The following is a 7,461-nucleotide window of genomic DNA, read 5'->3' as shown; positions in this document are numbered from 1 at the left end:
ATAGTGAAGACCACCCTGTGCTTCTCACACCACAGATACAGATATGCTGTAATAGGAAAATAAAAGCTCATCAGTTTGTTGTTGCTGCCTGTCTCACTGTCATACAATATCGGTGGAAATAGGTTAAGTGATATATATAGTGGTACATATATAAATATATATGTATATAATGACATGAATGAATGAATAATACTGAAACTGTGTTAAACAGTAAGTAGATCAAGATGTAGCTGTCTGCAGAGCACTTATTAAGTTACACATGGCATCTTTGATGTCTTTATGCAAGATTAAACAAATAAGCTGCATTTAAATTTATGATCAAAGAGTAATCTTTGTCTTATGAGACTGTTTCAGCTGAAGCTCTCAAGCTCTCTTCTCGCCAAAAAATGTCATGAGGGGAAAATAAATATAACAGTTTGGAAAAAGTAATACCCTGTAGCTTTGTGACATCAGCACAAAAGAAGCATGGCCCCTGATGCTCCCCACTTCCCATGCAGCCCACAACTGGGCTGTAGACTGAGGTTGCCTGGCGCCACAGTCATCATGTGTGTCAGTCATCTGCAAAACTCACTGTTTTCCTTAGAGGATGAGCTAAGCTCCTCCTTTAGCCCTAACGATTTATTTTAGACTCCAGCGTCCAGAGACCCCCTTTCTTGAAATCCCAGTTTATCTTGGCCATGTTGTTTCAATATGAACCAATCAGCTTAGCCTCCAGTGGAATGTCCCCTGAGACTTGCCTTGGTTTCCCAATAGGCCCATTCATTTTGAGGACACAAGTTTAACATCTGGTTTGCATTAACGCTCCCTTCAATGGCTCTCATCTTGGGCTCAGTCACACAGCAGGGACAGGGGTGCAATCAGTCCCTCACACTATCACATGAAGAAATGATCGGCTACTTTATGAGTAAAACTGATTACAAGATAAAACTGCAAATTGTCACTCCTTTTGCCAGAGAAGAATGATACTAACTGTATGCTCCAGATGTTTTCTTTAACACAAGACCATCATGGAAGTCATCCAAGGAAACTGTTTAGGAGAAAGCAGACACTTTCATAAAATATTTGACAGGTTACTGGATGAACTGCTAACCACCATCAATCTCTAATACATTTTAATCACCAGAACCAACTGGTAAAATCAGTTGTCGGAATCAGAGCAAATGCTTTTTTTTTCCTTCTTTTGACGCTGAGGGATTTCTTTATAGGTCTTATCACTGTTAAAGAAATTATTGATTTTTGTTAGAAACATTCACTGGACCAAAGAAGGAATCGATTAGAGACTGATATCACTCAAAAATCTTGGACTTGGATTGCAACTGGCTTGGAACCTCTCTGACTCCTGCCTCAGGGTTATTCAAGGGGAGAAGTAAGTTAATAAAGGCTGGCCTTGCCCAGTAGTCATTTATGTGAAATTTTCTGAATACAAAAGTCTTCTCTTAAACAGATTCAAAACATAGGCTCCCTCAAGCTTGTCTGTTCCCTACATCGTTTATTCAACTTCCGGGCACACAGTGCAGTGTCACTTGGAAATCTATGACAAATTTTTAAAGCTTTTTTTTTTTTTGATATACTTATAAAAACAATATGATGGTTGACAAATAAAAAACAAGAAACAGGACAGCAGAGTTTTACACACCTGTTAGAGATCAGTGCAGGGTTTCCCATGATTGGACTCTGGTTGACTCACGTACGAATAAACACTTTTGTGGAAACAAAGTGTTTGCCAGACAGAGCCAGACATGCTGTCACCAGCATTAGTGCTCAGCTAAGCTGATTTACAGAAACTTGATAATCACAGCAAAGATAGAGGAGCATAATGCATCTTGAACAGAAGTTAAAATATAATTTCTATACTTTTACAGTTTGACAATATAAGCTTGTTAATGATCAACTCATAGAGTTACCCTTTGTATTGTGTTAGTTTTGGGCAGAGCCAGAGAAACAGTTTCCTAAAATATTGTAAAAATAAGCTAACAAGCCACTGACTCCAGCTTTTGATTCTAAAGACATAAGAGTGGTGTCATGCTTAAATCTCTTGGCAAGAAAGGGAGCAAATATATACTCTTCAAAAGGTATTGTAACAGCTCAAAATCCCCTATTCTTGTGTAATATGTCTCATCATAGTTCAGGTACAGTTCGAGCACAAGCTGTTGGTTGACGTCCAAATGTGTGAAAATTATTAGGCTTTGTGCCACTGCAGAGTACTGCATTGACATTCCTTAATCATTCCAGACAAGAACACTTCAATACTCAAGTAACTTGCCGCCATATGCAAGTGAGTGTGCAGATGCGCCATTGCAGGGGGTTTGTCCTCTGAAAAAGCACACAGTGCACCAGCAGGTGCACATCTCAGGTAAAGGCTCAGCTGCTGATGAGGCTCCACTTTCCCTATTCACGCCTCCCCACTATGAGCACGTCCTTCTCCTTTATCCTGCTTCTTTCTCCCTTTATTATCTGTACCGTCCTGGAGTGCAGTCTGTGGAAGTGCTGCAAACATGCATGCTAAATGAAAAGCAAGAGGTTGGTGAAATAAAAAAAAAAAAGGTCCTTTTGAAGAAACTTCACAATTAGGCAGTGCAAGACCTTCGGGATGCAGTGTTATAGCACTCAGCATTGTCCTCATCATGCATTTCAGAGGAAAATAACTATTGTGCTTTACAACTGTAAATTAACGTTGTTCTCTCAACTGTTTCTTTGCCTGATGGAGTTCTTGTTCAACTTAGTGAAGCCTTTGAATTTATAGAAGTGAATTATGAGCTTCTTATCTATTGTTTTAACTGCTCAAATTGTTTTCTTGGTATTCATAAAACAACACCGACATATTGTTTATGTCTGCTTTATCAGTATTTACTCCGCTGTTTCTGTCTGTTGTCGCTGGAATGAACTACACAACCAGAGACGGTTCTGTCAAAGACTTCCAGATAATAACAGAAAATTATATCTCTTAAACCACATTACTCATTTATATGCAAGACATAAAAGCAAGAGGAAGTTTCACCTCAGTTCACCTGAGTTTAACACGGCACAGTTTGTCATGTAAGGGCTTCGCAGAGAAGCATGACACACTTCCTTCCGTCTGCTTGAACGGGGTTAAGTCAAACATACACGTCACAGGTGGGACACAAATCCACATGCCTGACGTGGTTTAAAGTTCATCACCTCTGTCTGGTTTCTTACTCACCAGATTAAATGTATCATCAAGTTTTACAAGGTACTAATTTACTCGTCTATGGCAGAGTCAAGAAGGAGACGTGCACTTTTCAGCTGATTGCAGTTGTGAGAGTTTGGGGTTATTTGATGAATGAATCACCTGTTCATTAATTTGTCAGTCTTACTTCATTCTGAAGGGTCCCATGGTGTTGAAGCTTAATCCAGTTGACATTTGGCTGGATGCACCTTTGAGGGTCCATCACAGGGCTAACACAAAAAGACAACCATGCATGCTCACAGTCAAACCTATGGCTAGTTTAGAATGACCAATCAAACAAACACTCATGACACGAGAGGGAGAGAGGAGGCCGGAGCAACTGGCACAGGGAGTAGTTTATTGTCCCTGTGCACTTACATACCTAATCTTGTGTTTATTTGTGTGTATGCGCTACATCAGCTTAAATTCTTTTAATTATTATTATAGAAAATGTCAGGAAGATGTTTAATTGCACAAGCAGTCTAATAAAAGAGGAATCCAATATACAGTGAATATAAATCAAAGATTTTACTGATGAGATTATGTAAACTGAGCAGAATACGAGCATAGCCCACCAATGAACTAACTAAATAAAATAATGGCAACAAACTTAAACTGTAGATTGAATGGAGTTGTGTATATGTATATATATATTTATATAAAGAAAAACAACAATGTTAGCCTCTTGGGCAACTCTGTGGGGCTGTAATAATAGTGTTAATATTCACACAGTAGGAATGCCTACATGCTGTTTTTGAACCAAAGTCTACTGTGTTCATTTTCCTTTTTAAGACCATTCGCATGCTAACCTTTTCTTATTAGTGCAAAACACTACAGAGCCACCAAAACTGAGAAATAGAAATTTTGACCTGATAATGCAAGAGGAAATGATGATAGCCACACTTTTTTTTACAACCCTCTGAGCAATCTATGAAATTCATATTTTTGAAGATCACACCAAAAAGGGTTGTTTGAAACAGCAAAATTTCTTTTCACACATGATTGAGACAGTTTTTTTTAATACCTTTTTTAACACAATTAACTGTAGGTGTGAACACCTTTTGGCTAAAATTTCAACCACAGCAGATAAATGATCAAAGAGAAGAAACCTTTTCAAATTCTAATGTTTCACAATCTCTAGTTGTGAAAAAAAATCCTGAATACTGAAATATTCTGTTAGCAGAAAGCACATATGGTGCCCAAATGTATATGTATATATACATATAAATATAAATATTAATGTATTGTGTTTATTGTGTGTTTTCTTTTGGTAAGTTAATATTTTACCTGCAGTAGGCAAGGCAAGGCAAATTTATTTGCATAGCACAATTCAACAACAAGGTGATTCAAAGTGCTTTACAGAGACATTAAAACAGAAGAAATAAAAAGCATGATTTAAAATTCAAACAAAAGAAAGAAATAAGAACAATAGATAAAATCAGTAGTTAAACTATGATTCCGTTTTGAAACTCAAGCTCATTTGGAGTTTTATTCAAATGAGGCTGAAAATAGATGTGTCTTCAACCTGGACTTAAATACGGAGTGTTTCAGCTGATCTGAGGCTTTCTGGGAGTTTGTTCCAGACATGTGGAGCAGAGAAGCTGAATACAGCTTCTCCATATCTGGTTCTGACTCTGGGAACTGATAAAAAAACGGATCCAGATGACCTGAGGGATCTGCAAGATTCATAGTGGATCAGGAGGTCACTGATTTATTTTGGTCCTTGACCATTCAGAGCTTAATAGACCAGCATCAGAACTTTAAAGTCTATCCTCTGATGGACAGGCAGCCAGTGTAAAAACTGGACTGATGTGGTGCACTTTTTTGGTCTTAGTGAGGACTCGACCAGCTGAGTTCTGCAGTTGTGAGTTCTGTGAGTTCTGAGCTGCAGTTGTCTAACTGACTTTTTAGGTAGACCTGTAAAAATGCTTTTACAATAATCAAGCCTACTAAAGATGAATGCATAGACTAGTTTTTCCAGGTCCTGCTGAGTCATCAGATCTTTTAACCTTGATATATTCTTAAAGTGATAGTAGGCTGACTTTGCTATTGCCTTAATGTGTTTTTCAAAATTTAGGTCTGAGTCCATCACTACACCCTGATTTCTGGCCTGGTTGCTAGTTTTTAGGTGTATAGATTGAAGCTCTGTGGTGACCTGTAATCATTTATCTTTGGCTCCAAAGATAATTACCTTAGTTTAGTTTTTGTTTAGCTGGAGAAAGTTGTGACACATCCAGTCATTAATCTCCTCAATGCATTTACCAAGGGCCTGTACAGGGCCTCGGTCTCCTGGTGACATTGTAATATATATCTGCGTGTCATCTGCATAGCTATGGTAGTTTATTTTGTTATTTTTTTTTATAATCTGTGCATGTAGATGTTAAACAGAAGAGGTCCCAGGATGGAACCTTAGGGAACTCCACATGTGATTCTTGTCTGCTCACATGTAAAGTTACCTATTGACACGAAGTACTTCCTGTTCTCTAAGTATGTTTTGAACCAGTTTAGTACAGTTCCAGAAAGACCTGCCCAGTTCTCCAGTCGTTTGAGTAATATGTTGTGGTCAATATAACTGTATCAAAAGCAGCACTGAGATCCAGTAAAACTAATTTTTCCACCGTCTGTATTCAAACATTGTCATTAAACACTTTGGTCAGAGCAGTCTCAGTGCTGTGGTGCTGTCTAAAACCTAACTGGAAGGTATCATAGCAGTTATTTTGTGTTAAAAAGTAATTAAGCTGTTGAAAAACCGCTTTTTCAATGATCTTACTTAAAAATGGGAGATTTGAGATGGGCATGTGGTTGTTCATTTGCATCTTGTCAAGATTGTCCTTTTTCAGCAGAGGTTTAATTACAGCTGTTTTTATTGGCTCTGGAAACACACCTGACATTAAGGACAAGTTCACGATCAGTAACAGGTCTGACTACAAAATCTTTGAGACTCCTTTGAAAAAACCTGTTGACAGGATGTCTAAACAGCAAGAGGAGGAGTTCAGCTGACGTAAGATGTCTTCCAGGTCTTTACTGTTACCGCTGCTTTACCTGCTGCTGATGTACCAACTGCTTGTTTAATATTTTGGACTATCTCTGTGAAGAATTTGGCAAAGTCATTTCAGGCCATGGTGGAATGAAGTTCAGTTGCCACTGACACAGAAGGGTTTGTTTGCCTGTCAACTGTAGCATATAAGGCCCGAGCATTATGACTGTTTTTGGTGATGATCAGAGAAGTAGGACTTCCTTACATTCCTCAGTTGTAAATAATAAGAGTGAAGACAGCAATCAAAGCGCTCTTACTTTGGAGAATGAGATGCTTCCCTGATGAAAGCACAAAAGCTTAAAGCTACACAGGACATGGCCAACGGAAGAGCCCATTTTTCACCATTTAAAATAACTCAAACCTAAAGAAATGTGGTTCCAGTGGGAGGTAAATTGTGGATGCACAGCATCGATTCTGCATCAATCAGTTGTTTACACTTCCTCCAACACCAGGTTGCAACTCTCTGTGGCAATATAGACCTTGTTACGTGAACCCGCCTCATGACGTAAATATCCACAATATAGCATTCGCTTGAACTGCTATGCCATTTTTTAAGGTTTGAGTTTTTAGATTGTGAAAAGTGAGCTTTTGTAACTTTTGAGATAGCTTTTGCTTCTCCAGAGAGCTCTCTGACTACTGCAGATAAAACACTGACCACTTATAGATCATTTAAAAAACTCCACTTTTGAAAAAAGGACAAAAAGGAAACATTGCTTTGTGGTTTATAAAAACTTAAATTTGCTCTCTAGTTTTTGGGAGACTGGGCTGCTTCTGGTCGCCCTAAAACTCAGGGAATCATGTTGTGTGGATTACAAATGTCTGTACCAACTTTTATTGCAGTCCAGAGTTTGTTGAGATTTTTATGTCTGGATTAAAGGTGATTGAATGATTAAATGAAATAGAAACAACGCCATCAACAGAGCTTCGGAGAAAGCAGGGGAATAGCAATGAATGCAACATACACAGACAGAAACAAAAATAAATGATCATAGTTATGAGTTCAGCTATTGAAAAACCAAACAGCACATTCCCTAAATTACATTACGAGTTAATAATCATAACAAACTGAGTGTAACGCCAGGATGATGGCCATCTTGACTCCCTCTGTATTTTCTTGCTTCGGGATATGAATGGCAGTAAGATCGTGTCAGACTTCACATGAAATCCTGGCCATTCTCAGGCCTTGGCGTCTCCCTGAAGCCCAAACATTTTGACCTCTGACCTTTAGGGAGGTTTG

This window comes from Leuresthes tenuis, unplaced genomic scaffold (assembly GCF_036924035.1).
Source record: "Leuresthes tenuis unplaced genomic scaffold, fLeuTen1.0.hap1 SCAF_14, whole genome shotgun sequence".
Lineage (NCBI taxonomy): Eukaryota > Metazoa > Chordata > Actinopteri > Atheriniformes > Atherinopsidae > Leuresthes > Leuresthes tenuis.
The sequence above is the reverse complement of the archived record's forward strand: the minus strand, read 5'-3'. Positions refer to the sequence as shown.